The sequence below is a fragment of the Miscanthus floridulus genome, chromosome 4, assembly GCF_019320115.1.
Source record: "Miscanthus floridulus cultivar M001 chromosome 4, ASM1932011v1, whole genome shotgun sequence".
In the NCBI taxonomy this organism is placed as follows: domain Eukaryota; kingdom Viridiplantae; phylum Streptophyta; class Magnoliopsida; order Poales; family Poaceae; genus Miscanthus; species Miscanthus floridulus.
The window spans coordinates 101,828,204-101,843,956 of record NC_089583.1 but is presented as its reverse complement, the minus strand read 5'-3'; the positions used below and the strand labels follow the sequence as shown (position 1 = coordinate 101,843,956).

General features: G+C 47.2%; 1 pseudogene; it reads right to left on the bottom strand.

Annotated features, from left to right (window-relative positions):
• Positions 1 to 10,672: 10,672 nt before the first annotated feature.
• On the bottom strand, positions 10,673 to 14,149 carry LOC136552349 (probable inactive purple acid phosphatase 1; annotated as a pseudogene).
• Positions 14,150 to 15,753: the final 1,604 nt, after the last annotated feature.

Here is a 15,753-nt window from a genome sequence, read left to right as displayed (position 1 = left end):
CGTATGAGGCCGCTGAGCCCGGTGCCAACGGTGTAGGGACCGGTGGTGGTGGTGGTGGTGGAAACCACAGCAACAACAATGAACCTCCCCATGAACCGCATTTACCACCTCCTCCCCCGTTTACCCCCGAAGTGTTCCTCGCACAGCTGCTTGGGAGTCAGCGCAACACAGAACAATCTCAGAAGAACATGGAGGATCTTCTCAGAACCATCGCCAACAACGTTCAACGTGGTAACAATCAAGGTGGTGGCATAGGAGTGAACCAATATAGCAGCTTCAAAGATTTCATGGACACCAGGCCACCAGTATTCAAGGAGGCAACAGAGCCACTCGATGCTGAGGAATGGATCAACACGATGGAAGATAAATTCCGTGTGTTGAGAATGACTGAGGTGCTGAAAACGGAATATGCTGCACTTCAATTGCAAGGACCGGCGGGAATGTGGTGGAAGCACCATCGCACCACTTTCCCTCCAAATGCTCAGATTTCTTGGAGAGAGTTTGCGGAGGCCTTCCGTGGAGTCTATATTCCACCCGGGCTGACTGAAATGAAATTGGGAGAGTTTCTGGCATTGAACCAGGGCACCAAGACCGTGACGCAATACCTACATGCTTTCAACAACTTATGTCGCTATGCTCCCGACATGGTTGACACAGATGCCAAAAGGATAGCCAGTTTTAAGAGGGGTCTCAATCCGAAAATGATGAAGCATGTCGGTACCAACAACCGCGTCAGATTCAATGACTTCATCAGCGACTGTCTGAAGCAGGAGAAGAATAACAACGCCAGCACCGCAGCCAAGACACGCAAAAGAGCCTTCGAAGGTGGGCCGTCTCAAGCTAGAGCACCTATGGGAGGTCGTCCTCCTTATCGCCCATCGGCACCTGGCGCTAGATTCAGGCCACCTCAGCCAAGAAGTCAGAATTTCCGTGGACCTCAAAAGCCGTACAAGATGGCAGTACAGCCCAACAAAGCAGCCGCAACTGCGGTACAAGGCAGTTCCAAGGGAGCTGTGGGATCTGCCGGGACAGTGAGAGGACCCTGCTATAACTGTGATCAACCCGGTCATTTCTCGAGGTTTTGTCCATACCCGCCCAAGAAGAAGCAGCAGACTTATAATGCTAGAGTGCACAGTACCACAGTGGATGAAATTTCAGAGGGAGAGCCCGTCACTGCTGGTAAGTTTACTGTCAATGAAAACCCTGCAGTTGTTCTATTTGATTCTGGATCATCGCATTCTTTTATGAGTCAAGCATTTGCACAGAAACATGAACAACTATGCACAGAATTGGGCTATGGTTACCGTATAAGTTCAGCAGGGGCTGATGTTTTGACCAACCAGATGGTTCGAGGGGCAACCCTTGAATTAGGTAGCAGGAAGTTCCGAGTGAACTTGATAGTTATGCCTGGGTTAGTCTTGGATGTCATTATAGGGATGAATTGGATGAAGGATTGGGGAGCAGTCATAGATACTGGAGGTCGAGTACTTACCCTTAAGGATCCCCTGGGTGAGGGTACTTTCCAAGTACCATTGCCTCGAAGAACAGACCTTATAAGTGTTACATGCGCTACGGCAGTCACTCCTATTCATCAGATTCCGGTAGTGTGTGAATTCCCGGACGTATTCCCGGATGAGCTACCTGGTCTTCCGCCAGATAGGGAGATTGAGTTTGGAATTGAGTTAGTCCCCGGAACAGCTCCGATTTCAAGGAGGCCCTATCGGATGCCTCCCGATGAGTTAGCCGAGCTAAAGAAGCAATTAGAAGATTTGTCGAAGAAGGGGTTTATTCGGCCAAGCAAGTCTGAATGGGGATGTCCAGCTTTGTTTGTGAAGAAAAAGAAAGAGGGCACGTTGAGAATGTGCGTAGATTATAGGCCACTCAATGCTGTGACCGTCAAGAATAAATATCCCTTGCCACATATTGATGTTCTGTTTGACCAATTATCCAAGGCCAAGGTGTTCTCAAAAATAGATTTGAGATCCGGTTATCATCAGATTAAGATTAGGCCACAGGATATACCAAAAACCGCATTTTCCACCAGATACGGGTTGTATGAGTATCTTGTCATGTCTTTTGGCTTGACAAATGCTCCCGCATATTTTATGTTCTTGATGAATACAGTTTTCATGCCAGAATTGGATAAGTTTGTGGTAGTATTCATCGATGACATTCTGGTGTACTCCGAGAATGAGAAAGATCACGAAGAGCATCTGAGAACTGTCTTGACCAGACTTAGAGATCATCAATTGTATGCTAAGTTTAGCAAATGCGAATTCTGGTTGAAGGAAGTTCCTTTCCTTGGTCACATTCTGTCAGAGAATGGAGTTTCAGTCGATCCAAGTAAGGTGCAAGAAGTTATGAATTGGAAAGCACCGACCTCAGTTCCTGAGATTAGAAGTTTCTTAGGACTAGCGGGTTATTACCGTCGCTTTATACCAGATTTCTCAAAGATCGCCAAACCGATGACGAGTCTCCTACAGAAGGATCACAAGTTTGTGTGGACAGAGGAGTGTGAAGCAGCTTTCCACACTTTGCGGAAACTGTTGACCACTGCTCCTGTTCTAGCACAACCGGATATAGAGAAGCCATTTGATGTGTTTTGCGACGCATCAAAGACTGGATTGGGTTGTGTTCTTATGCAAGAAAGGAGAGTCATAGCTTATGCATCACGTCAATTGAGAAAGCACGAGGTCAACTATCCAACACATGATCTGGAACTTGCTGCAGTTGTGCACGCCCTAAAAATTTGGAGACATTATCTACTTGGTAATGTGTGCAATATTTTCACGGATCACAAGAGTCTTAAGTATATCTTTACCCAACCAGAGCTAAACATGAGACAGCGTAGATGGTTGGAATTGATCAAAGATTACAACTTGAATGTGCAATATCATCCTGGTAAAGCCAATGTAGTGGCAGATGCTTTGAGCAGAAAGTCACATTACTTGAATGTGCAGCCATTACTTGAAGATGGATTCGATCTAATGCATCCTGCTGTGTTACATAGTATTCAGATTAGTTGCTCGTTGGAGAGTAAGATAATAGAAGGCCAGAAAACTGACAAGGGAATATTCCACATCAAAGAGAAAATAAAAGAAAAGCCGTCTCAACACTTTAAAGTGGATGAACAGGGCGTGTTGTGGTTTGACAACCGTCTTGTGGTTCCCAAGGATCGAGAGCTTAGAAGTAAACTCATGGATGAAGCTCACCTGTCTAAGCTATCTATCCATCCTGGAAGTAGTAAGATGTATCAAGAACTAAGATCTCGCTATTGGTGGACCAAAATGAAGAAAGAAATTACAGCATATGTTGCCAGATGTGACACATGTTGTCGAGTGAAAGCCATTCACATGAAACCTGCTGGTATGTTGCAACCCTTATCAGTCCCTAGTTGGAAGTGGGACGATATCAGTATGGATTTTATCACGGGTTTGCCCACTACTCAAAAGGGACATGATTCGATTTGGGTAATTGTGGACCGTCTTACCAAGACCGCTCATTTCTTGCCTGTCAAAACAGATTATCGACCACCTCAATATGCCGAGAAGTATATCGCAGAAATTGTGAGGTTGCATGGTATACCAAAGACCATAGTATCTGATAGAGGCTCACAGTTCACGGCTCATTTTTGGGAACATTTACACAAAGGCTTAGGAACTAGTTTGATTCGCAGTACCGCTTATCATCCTCAAACAGATGGTCAGACTGAACGAGTAAATGCTGTTTTGGAGGATATGTTGAGAGCCTGTGTATTGTCTTCTAAGGGATCATGGGAGTCATGGTTACCGTTAGCTGAGTTTTCTTATAATAATAGTTATCAAGAAAGCATCAAGATGGCCCCATTCGAAGCTTTATATGGCAGAAAATGTAGAACACCATTGAATTGGATCGAGCCTGGTGATAGAAGGTATTATGGCATTGACTTTGTAGAAGAAGCCGAGAAGAGAGTTCATATTATTCAGCAGAATATGAAAGCTGCCCAATCACGTCAGAAAAGCTATGCAGACAAAAGAAGGAGACCCCTTGTGTTTGAAGTTGGAGACTATGTTTATCTGAAAGTCACACCAATGAAGAAGAAAAGGTTTGGAATCCGAAGAAAGCTTGCCGCAAGATTCGTAGGACCATACAAGATCTTGGAACGAAGAGGCCCGGTAGCCTACAAGTTAGAGTTACCTGAGACAATGAGTACCGTTTTCCTAGTTTTCCATGTATCACACCTCAAGAAATGTTTGCGTGTTCCGGAGGAAAGAATAGAACCTCAAGGTATCCAACTCAAATCAGATTTGGTGTATCGTGAACAACCAGTCCGAGTGTTAGACACTAAGGAACGTGCTACTCGGAATAGTGTGGTAAAAACTTACAAGATACAGTGGGATCATCATGATGAGGGAGATGCAACTTGGGAAACAGGAGAGTATCTACAAAAAGCTTATGAAGAATTTTATAACAAATGGTTCGTAACCCAAATCTCGGGACGAGATTTTTTGTAAGGGGGGAGGGCTGTAACACCCCTGGTGTTATTCTTGCCTAATTGCACTTGCATTTCATATTCATGAGCATCATTCATCAATTCATGAGCATATGTCACTTGAAACATGTGAAACATGACTTTGAAACAAATGTATCATTTCAAGTGTTTTCATCATTTCAGTACCTTTAGTGCTTGATTATTGTATGACCAATGTGTGATATAGCTAAATCTATTGTTAAACATCTTAGCTATGCTTAGAAAATCATTAGGAACAATGTTCAAGTTGATCATTTTGCCCAATTAAGATTTCAAATCATGGTTTGACTTGTTTTGACCCTAGGACTTTTTGGTTTGACTGTTTAAAAAGTACCACTTGGAATGTTTGCATGTTTGAGCAACCTAAAGCAAAGTTGTAGGGAATTTAATTCTAAGCAACTTTCATTTTTGGTACATTTTCAAAAGAGGTCATTTTCTTGCTCAAAATAATGTATGAAAGATGGCATTTTAAAAATTTCTTAAAAATCAATTGAAAAATTCCATTTCTATTTTTCTGGGCCGCCGCCTCGTTTTTGGCCTGCCAGCCGAAGCCGGCCCAGCGAGCTCCCGCGCGCCCCGCGCCTCGCCTCGCTCGGCCCAGCCCAGCACCGCGCCAGCCCGGCCTGCCTCCGCGCGCCGCGCCTTCTTCTCCCGCGCGCCGTGCCCGTCGCCGCGCCACGTCCCGAACGCGTCAGGCGACGCCCGCCGCGTGTCCGCCACGCGCCCGGCTAGCCCTGACCGCGCAGCGCACTGGCGGACTTGAAGAGGAGCGCGCCCTGCTGCCAGCCGCACGCGCTCTGCCCTCACTCCTCTCGCGCTGCCTTTCCCTCCGCCCTCGCCGCGAGCCCGAGCTCCGCCCTCGCCGCGAGCCCGAGCTCCGCCGGCGTCAAACTCCCTCACCACCGAGCCATTCTTCAATTCGTCGCGCCCGCAGCTCCGCCCCGCCTCCCTTTTGCTCACGCTCGCGCTTGCTCCGCCTTCCGAGCCCTGGGTAAGCCTCCCCGCGTCTCGCCGCCGACGGCCATGGCGCCGCTGTGCACGGCCGCCGTGGAATCCGCCTTCCCTCTCCCCTCCAGCCTCGCCTAGCTACCCTACCGAGCTCTCCTTCTCCTCGCGCGTCTCCTGCGCTCGCTCGCTGGCGCTGCCGTGGCCGGAGACGGCCGCCGGCCGCTGGCCGAGCCCCGCCGTCGCGCCAGAGCGCGCTCCGGCATGGCGCTCTGCCTCGGCTGGCCAGGCCGAGCCAGGCCGGGGGATGACGCCCTGATGGGCCGTCTCCTCTTCCCCGCGCTCGGGCCACGCAGGCCGGCTGTGGCCGTGGGCCAGTTCCATTCCGCAGGCCGGCCCAGCAACACTTAAGCGAATTGTTTTCCATTTATTATTTGTTATTTGAAATCAAGAATGGTTTGAAAAATGTTTGGATGATCAAACTTGTTCCAAATTTGTTGAAACAAAATTTGCTAGGTTCCTTATCACCAGATCTACTTGGGAAAAATAATGCATGTCATTTTTGGGATACTTTTCTGTAGAACTTTATTTAATCATGAATATTGCTGATAACTTGAAAAATATGTAGAAAAATATATAGGTTTCAGAAAAATATGATTTCAAGTTTGTTAATCTTCTTGTGTCATGTACTCCTTAGGAAAAATATATTTCATGCATGTGCTGTGGAAAAATTTTGAGGTGTAGTTCAAGCCCCTTTTATAACTGATTTTTGTTATTTTTGCTAGAGAGCAAACTTTGTATAAAACATGCATGTGGTAATTTTTGTACAGTCACTATATGCTATTAAGAACTTAGGAAAAATACTAATTCTGTTGTTTGACACTTTTCATAGTACAAAGTAATTTCATGCTCATTTTTATGCTATAGCTTGTCATTTTTGTGTAGGATGGTTTACTTATCCAAATGCCATGAAATTTTTATGGTAGTCTGTTTAGGGTAGTAGTATGCTACTGCAATTTTCTCAGATTTTTAGGAGCATCAGAAATATAGGTTGCTATTCAAACCTGTTATTAACTAGGGTTTAAGCAAGTGTTGCTTTAAGGGTGATTAAGAAATTAGTAAGCTTTGGTGTATCTTGGAAGCATTTCATAAGATATATTAACTTAACATATTAGTAGTAGAAGAGAATGCAGTAGATGACATGTGCTTATAGTATAGTTTCTTGGATGATGTTGACTACCTTGTGTTTCAACATATCCATTGCATTCATCTCCTTCGATGCACCGTTTGCATAATCACTTTCACGCATTGCATCATACAGGATCGCAAACCGAGAACCCAGTCGTCATACCCGAGGAGCCAGAGGAGCAGCTCGAGGTGCAGCAGCAGGAAGTGCCAGAAGCCGACGAGGAGGACGTTGAGGAACTTCCGGAGTGCCCCGATCACCGTCCGAGCTCCTTCGAGAGAGGCAAGCCCCGGAGCATTTTTCTCCCGGTTTGCAATTAATTAATTAAATGTTTTACTTTAATTGATGCATTACGTTCAGGAGTTGTTTGCAACCGTTGCTGCATTATACCTTGTTTACCTTTGTTATACTATATCCTTGTTACCCTGGTATCCGCAGTCGAGTCAATGCTTAGCTGGCTTAGGCCGGTAGAAGTCGGGTGATTTCCTGTCACCTGCGAGCTATAGGTGGTTACCTGGATCTGCTTGGATGACTATGAAGTCATAGTATAACTAATTGTTAAATGAAGTTGAGACCGGACGGAGACTTGCAGAGTTATGAACTGTAGTGTTTCCGTCTGTGTCGATTAAGGACCGACCGTTGTTGGGCCTCGAGTCATGTTGAACGCATGCCTTACATTTAGCTGGCCGGATAAAGTACCTTCCGACCGCGAAGCTGGGAGATTTTTCGGGCCGAGTAGATTGCCCGCAACGCACTGTACCGGAGCAGGTGTGGTAGGACACGGGGGCGGGATGATAAGACCAAAGTGCAGTCGGTCGGCCCCCGGGTACATGTGGTTCCTGGCAAACTCGAGATTCCTGGAAAGTTGACTCGGTGATCAATATCTCACTTTAGCGGGTGAGTGAGGTTTGTGTAAGGAATAAATCACCAGCTGGTTAGGAATCGATTCGAATCGCCATCGCTCCTGGATAGTGAGCACTTGACTTGAGTTACTTCATCGTAGTAAATGCTATGGAACACTTGGACGGTTATAGTGAATATGACAGTATGGAAGTTGTTTAATGATCATTGGTTATCATTCTCTGCTTAATCACATGTTTACTCTAGCATAGGTGCAAATCTAGTTGACAGGTTAATAATAATTAACTTGGCAATAATGCTTTTAGACAGGTTCTTGAATTGCTAAAAATGCTTCTTTGTGCAAATGAGTCAGCTACCCTACTATAAAGCCCTTCATAATCCTTGGTGTCATTATTTTCGGTTATGTCGGGTAAGTCTGGCTGAGTACATTCTCGTACTCAGGGTTTTATTCCCACTTGTTGCAGATGGGCAGATGTACTATGGCTACTGTATCAACTGCCTGTATCCTGCGATGGGTGATGCTTAGGACCATGGGCATGGTCATTCCTTACGTCTCATCTGATGCTTTTGTTGGAGATGATCATTCGCTGGCACTATATTTGAACTCCGTGTGAGTGTGTGTGGTTTTAAGCAAATGACTTCCGCTACTTTTTATTCGAACTTGTTTTGTAATAACTATGTTTAAACTCTGATGTATCTGTTATGCAAACTTTTATGTAATATGTGATTGGTGACCGCTAAACTTAGTACGATCATGGCTGGGACATGAGTTGGTTTGAAATCCTTCGTGATTTCACGGACTACCGGGTTATACGGGCTTAAGTTTGCTAAAGCGTCTGCGCTGGCGGATGATTTTCTTACTTAATTTCGTATAATTGGTCGGTTCCGTCACACTAGCCTCAGTCTTGGAGTGGTCGGTACCACTGCAAGACGTCTTGGCTTCGCCACGGGAGTGCTCGGCACCTATCCTAGAGTGGTCGCCACCACTGCAGAACCTCCCGGCACCACTCCTGGCGTGCTCGGCATCCCTCCAGCAGTGCTCGACATCCCTCCCGAAGTGCTCGGCACTGCCCCAGGAGTGCTCGGCACTACTTTCCTAGTGTCTCCACCACCGTGGATAACCAAGTGCTCGACAACAAAGGTGCTGGTGAAGCCGCCAGCTTCCCCCGTGCTCAGACTGCTCTAGTCCCAAGCCGCCTCCTCATCGAACACGACATCACGTGAGACAAGCACCTTGTCTCTGTATGGGTCGTAGAGCCAGTACGCCTTGGTATCCTCTGTGTAGCCTAGGAACGCCATGGGTGTGCTACACCATGGGTGTGCTCCTGTCCTCCAGCTTGGTGAGGTTCGACTTCATCTTCCTAACGTGGCCGATGCAGCCAAATGTTCGGAGGAAGGACACGCTCGGCTTGCGCCCATACCAAGATTCGGACGACGTCTTGCTCGTCAGGGCCTTGGTCGGAGCGTGGTTGAGTATGAACACCGTCGTGGTCACCGCCTCTCCCCATAACCTTGTCGGCATGCCTTTGGCCTTCATCATGGATCGGGCCATGCCGACCACCGTCTGGTTCTGCCTCTCCACCATGCCATTATGTTGTGGCAAGTACGGCACGGTGTGGTGTCGCTCCACACCCCGATCCACGCAGTATGCAGTGAACTCCACCGAAGTGAATTCGTCGCCGTGATCAGTCCTCAGCACGCGGAGCTTCTTACTGCTCTTGGCCTCCACGCGCGTCTTGAACTTCTTGATCGCCGCTGCCACTTCGTCCTTGCTCGTCAGGAGTTGTAGCCACATATAGCGACTGCAATCATCCATGAGCAGGAGGAAGTACCGCCGACCACCGTTTGTAGCAGGCGTGATCGGCCCACAGAGGTCGCCGTGAACAAGCTTGAAAGCTTGCGTGATACTTGGCCGCCTTTAGGAAAGGTAGCCTCCTCTACTTCCCGTCCAGGCAGCTGTCACACAGCTCGCCTCCGTGATTGATGTGGGGTAGCCCTCGGACCATCTTCTCCAGCCGACCAAGCGCGTCGAAGCTGAGATGTCCGAACCTGGCATGCCACATCCACGGTTCTTCAGAGTGCCTTGCCGCCAGGCACACCGGCTGCTCTACCTTCAGGTCGAGCAGGTACAACCGGTTTAGGAACCTCTTCACCTTGGCAAGAAGTCGCTGCTCCCGGTCCCTAATCCTAAGTACGTCGTCCTTGATCAGTACCTCGCTACCGTGCTCATCCAGCTGACCAATGCTGATGATGCTGGAACGCAGCTGCGGGATGTAGTATAGATGAACATAGCCTTGTTGAACACCGAAGCCACGGAACAGCCCTTATGCCAGATCCAACGATAAACCTCAAAAAATTGGATATGCCGTAAGATCCAATGTTCCGGAACCAGTCCAAATGTATCTGAATCGATAAAAGAATATCGATAGTTGCATCGTTGGTTACAGCATAGGATGCATATTCATTACCTCCCATTCTTATTTTTCGCTCCACAACCATCAACAACAAGATTGATGACCCGGAGTGATTGTCCTTGTTGGGAGTGTCCAGGAGCACCTCTCCCCTTACAGATACAGTAATAGCCACAAATTGCCCGCATGCCGATGAAATCGACACCTGTAGCGATGATCTTGTCGTGGCAATCAGCGAAGTCATCGTAGGTAAAAGACCCTGACTAAAAATCATCTGATTTCGTCGATAAGTTTATTTAGGCTAAACCCTAAACAAACTGGATATAAAAACTATAGAAAAGAAAGATGGGTCCCCTCTCCTTCCTATCCTTAACAGATGCACCGGAGAGAAGGAAGAAGAGCCCTAGGTGGAGGCACGACGACACGGGACCTAGGAGCAAGGTCGGCAGCGATGTTTTCCTTGGGCCCTAGGTGGAGGCGTAGTCAGTACTCCCTCTATTCTAAATCATAAGTCATTTTGACTTATTTGGTATACCAAATTATTGATGTACCAAAAAAATCAAAGCGGTTTGTAATTTAGAAGGAATGGAGTGTATTCTAACTCCAAAGATACTACAGTAGTATACAGTAGTTGAGATTCTTCTACCGAAATTTATATTTACAACAACAACAACAACAATGTCCCTCGATTTTGAGGCCCAGGAACACCTTTTCGTCCCAGTTGCCAGAGCATTGTTTAAAGAAGAATATTTGAAGCTGCACCTCATATACTGCAAACATACACATTTTAGCAACATATACAAGAAGGCACTCGCTGTCACCTGTAGCCTGTAGGTACAATAAAATAATGCAGGCATATAGTATTAACAGAAAATGCCTCATTTATTGGTGCTCTCCAAAAACTACGAACTAAATTCCCTCTCTGCAACTACTGTGGGACTTCAGGAAGCCAGTGTGGTCCGGGGGCAATTGTCGATAGAGCAAGCGAGGATGTCCCGGTGATCGCGTGAGATGGTGAAATGGTCATACACGTTGCCGTCGCGGCTCTTCTTGTACTCGAACAGCAGGGAGGAGTGGTTGAGGGCCGTGAGCTTGACGAACCCGGTGGTCGAAGTCGGTGAAGTGGCTCCATTGGATCTTCGAGGTGGTGAACTCAGAATCGAAATGCTGGCTCCTGCGCCGCCGCCGCCGACGTGCGTCGTCGCCTGGAACGGGCCGCTGTAGTGGTCGGATCCGTCGACGACGCACTGAGACTGCGAAAATTGGAAGATCATAGTCAGGTGTGCCGTCAGAGGACATGTATTAAGTCTCAGACGGCACTACGGCAGGTAGTGGTGGATTTGTGAAAACGGAAGGCACACACACCTGATAGACGGGGCATGTCCTTTCGTAACTGTGGACGTGGCCATAGAAGGCGAGGTCGACCTTGTACTTCTGCCAGAGCTCCTGCAGCGCTTCCCGCCCCATGGGCTCCTCGAACGTGCCCTCCGATTCGTAGTAGGTGCAGGACGAGTAGCCGAGAACACGGTGCGCGAGGAAGATGAGCCACGGCTGCTTCTGCCTGTCTACCGACGACAGGCATTGCTCGACGAATCTGTACTGCTCGGTCCCCGGCCTCCAGTCCTCTTCGGTGTTTGCAACGCAGAACCTGAACATGCCGTAGTCTGTCGCGTACCTGATGAAGGGATTAAGAGATGTTCAGTCAGTCTTTAAAACTAAGACATGGCGTCTGAAGAAGCTGCTATGGCCGCCTTACAGACTGAGCCACTGTGGTTATTACCAGAATTTCGCACGGTTCTCAGCTGGAGTGTAGAACACAGTTGAACCAGTGCCAGGCCTATCCCACTCATGGTTACCACTGCAGAAAAAAAAAACTCGTTCTTGTAAAGGGTGTACGTACAAGAATATACACATGGGAGGAACATAACAAGTACTGAAATGAGACACCCAACTGACCTGCCAATCATGTATGGCACCATTGAAGCAATTGGTTCGATCTGTGCAGTGAACTGATCCCATTGAGACAAGTAGCCATTCGCGTAGCAAATGTCCCCAATGTGGACCACCATGTCGATGTTTTCAAGATCCCTGATGATCTGGTAAGTAGTGTTCAGCGAACCTGGCTGGAAGTCGTTGAACTCGTTCGAACCATCAGCCTCTGCCTGTCAAGAGTTTATCCAAAGATTCAGTACAGTTGCGAATGAAAATACCAATTTGTTTTAATTTGACTGAAACTAGGATACACATGGAAGAAAACAGGTACCTTTCCCATGTCTCCAAATATGACAACTCGTTGCAAAGAATCTTGCCCAGGGTAAGGCGATGCTTTGAAGCTGTATGACTTGCTCCAGATTCGGGTCCCATTCATCAGCCTATGGCCAAGCCTGTAAGTATACCTGAAATTTTGCAGATTAACATGTTGCTTCTGAGCTGATGAATCTGTCACAGTTCCAGAACATGTTAAAAACAGGGAAACTTTTGAATTGATAATGCAAAACAGAACCCATACTGTGAGTCTGGCCACAGATCCTTCAGGTAGCTAGTATGAATGTAACCAGGATGGCGCCAACCAACAGTTCGTGCCGGTGAGCCTGAGTTTGCAGCAGGTTAGGATTAAAAGGCTGATACATCACATGTAAAACAGTGAACTTTCAATAGTTTTTTTGTTCATCCCTAAGCCTAAAGAGATTAGCAGAATAATCGCTTACCACACATGCTATTTCTGTCAAATGTTAATGTCCCAGCTGGAGCAAGAAGCCGGCGACCTCCTTTCTCACCCCACTCAACAAAAGGAACTGCTTCTGTAATATCGTAGCCACTTGTCCAGGTGACTGTCATCTGTGAAAAACAACAATAATACAATCGCGTTCTTAGATTGGTAACTACAGGTCGTCTACAGTTAAGTTATTTCCACAATGCATCTTCTCCTTTGTTGATTCAAAGTTGAGTTCAGAGCAGAATACAAAATTAATATCTTGTAAAAAAACATACACGTTACATGATGGTTTTGTCTAATCTATATAACTGAAACGATTATCGGAATTGTCGAATGACAAGAAAGCTTACTTCATTCCAAGACTTCCCTTGTGCTAAACGTGGGTACACTGGTGCCTTTGGGTTCGCAAATGCTACCTTGTTGGAGACAGCAATCAGCTTGGGCTGTTACAGGAGTGTTTTGTTTTTGTTCATCAGATGGAGAACATGTTCGAACGTATCTTCAGAAATTCAGAATTATACTGTCTTTTTTTCAGAGTTACCTTCGAGAGACCGCCTGAGAAAAGCGCGAATGAGAAATCTTCCCTCTGGTTGATCAACTGAAGCTTCAGATAGCCCCTTCCAGTTTTGTTATAGCCGTCATTTTTTGAAGTTTGCAAACTGGTATTGTGACGAAGATATGGGGAGAAAAAAAACAGTCAGGGTTGAAAACTGTACGCATTCAGAAGAACTGAAACAAACAGGACATCACGTGCTATTGTACTTTACACAAAGTCAAGTTAAACGGAACAGGGTACATGCTGACCTTGATAGGCGCAGTGCACAGCACGGGGGGACCCGTATTCTCAGACTCACAGATCGCATCACTGACAGTGCCCGGAACATCAAATCAATATGGTTTTGCAAATTTAGCATCGTGAGAAAATACCCCCGAGTCCCCGTTCGATTGGGTTTGTGCCACTCAGTTCGCCCATGGTTGGTACCTGAAATTCGCAGGAGAAAAGACGCCGATCCAATCGTCGCCGGATGGGTTCGGGTGGAAGAACTCTACATCCACCCATTCACTGTTCTCGCCCTGCAGTGAACCACAAATCGACTCACTTCACTTTCCAACAAGACTACAAGAGTGGTGGTGAGAAGTGAGAAGTGAGAAGTGAGAAGTGAGAAGTGAGAAGTGAGCTGGAGCTGAGCTTACCTTGTGCCCAAGAACCAAAGGGGACGCCTTGACGTGCGCCGCGTCGTTGACGGCGAGGACCACCCTCTCGACGGCGATCCTTGACAGCGGCTGCTCCCCGGCGGCGCCTCTGCCAGGGTGCGCCGCCAGGGCGCTGACAGCCAACCATGTGGCGGCCGCCCACACCCACAGCAGCAGCAGCCCCCTCATGACGCCCTGACGATACGAATTCCCAGCTTGTGCTGTGCGGTCCTGGACTGGCAGCAACTAGGCAACGACGACCGGACGACGAACAGTACTGGATTGGCGGAAGGGATGACCCATGGCATATATACCCGATCAGTCATCGAGGACCGAACGCCGCGAGCGTGTCGTGTTCGTTGGGGTGCGCCTATCAAGCACGCCCGTCGCCATTGACTGTGTCTGTCAGTGTCAGCTTGTGTCCATGACCTGCAAGTGTGCCGTATGGAAACAGACGAAGCTGCCATGCGTACACATAAGGTTCGTAGGATCTGGACCTGAGAGAATGAGATAATGGCACTATTATATATCATGTGGGAGTATCTGATGCCCCGAGGTTCTAAATAAACTGGATTATACTCCTATTGGACGACATAAGCATCACATAGCTTCTTTCTTTCCGAGGGTGCGGTGAACCGAACCCCCCCCCCCCGACATACATAACCTCGTAGATTATAGGCCGGAACAGTATTTTTCTCTCACACCAAACTAACCAGCAGTAAATAATCCACGATTGTTTACGACGAAACGAACAGGCTAACAATTGGCAGAAACAACTTCTTTGGTGTGCAGGTGCGATTAACCGAATCCCTCTAGTAGAATTAGAATTGGCCTAAGGAAAGTCGGGCACCTTGGCTACGCATATGGCTCTGCGGCCTGTTCGCTTGCTCGTAAACGATCGTAAATTTCTAGCCAGAAACAATGTTTTCTCTTACACTAAACCAGCCAGCAGTAAATAATCCACGATCGTTTACGGTCTCCCGAACAGGCTGCTGATGTCTGGTGTGCATTATGCATGGACTGAGAGCCTGAGCCGGACCGTCCTTTGTTTGGGTACTGCACCGCCCTGTGCAGCTCTGCTGCCACGATAAGCAAGTGCAGGTAAGCAACGCTTCAGAATTGAATTGAGCTTGTCTATGAATTTCTACACCCAAACCTTTTTAAGATAAGGTAATAAAGAGCTTCGTAAATCTTTTTTTTTTTTGACGTAAGTGGCAGAGAAAAGAACTCCTACAATACCGAAACAAGATGTGGCCACGAATAATAGCCCCAACACTCAAGGCACTCTAGGAGCACCCCATTGGCACCACCACACCATGTGCCAACACAAACATGAAAACTAGAAATTAATTAGGATACAAATCCAAAATCCTCGTGTGGTGGTCAATGTCATCCTTCACCCTCTCCGCCGTTTGAAAGTTGTTTTTGAATATATGTTGGTTTGGCTCTTTCCAAATGTTCCACACGATATAAATGATCGTCGTACCGTTGAACTTTTGCCGCTGATCTTTTGGGAATCCTCTCGTTGTTTCCTCCCACCAAGAAATCATGGTTATGCATTCACTTGATTTGGAGGGTAGCACAACATTGCAATGTTCCCAGGTTGCAACTTAGCCAAACCGCTTGGGCAGAGGAGTAGAGTAGGTATAGGTGGCGACCTATCTCTAGGGGTCCATTCCTGACGGGGCCAACCTCGCAAATTTAAATTATCTGCAGTGAGGATGTTGCCTTCGATTAGTATCAAGTGAAAAGTTTGCTCGTATTTTTCTGCATGTGCCTTCCAGATTAGATTGTTATTATATTTGATGTAGGATCCTTCGAATTGTATGCCATATGTGGAGCGTATGGAGTATTGACCATCCGCGGTCCACCTCCAGGTGATTGTGTCTTAAGATTGTAAGCTCACATCTTGTTAGGGCTGGATATTGAG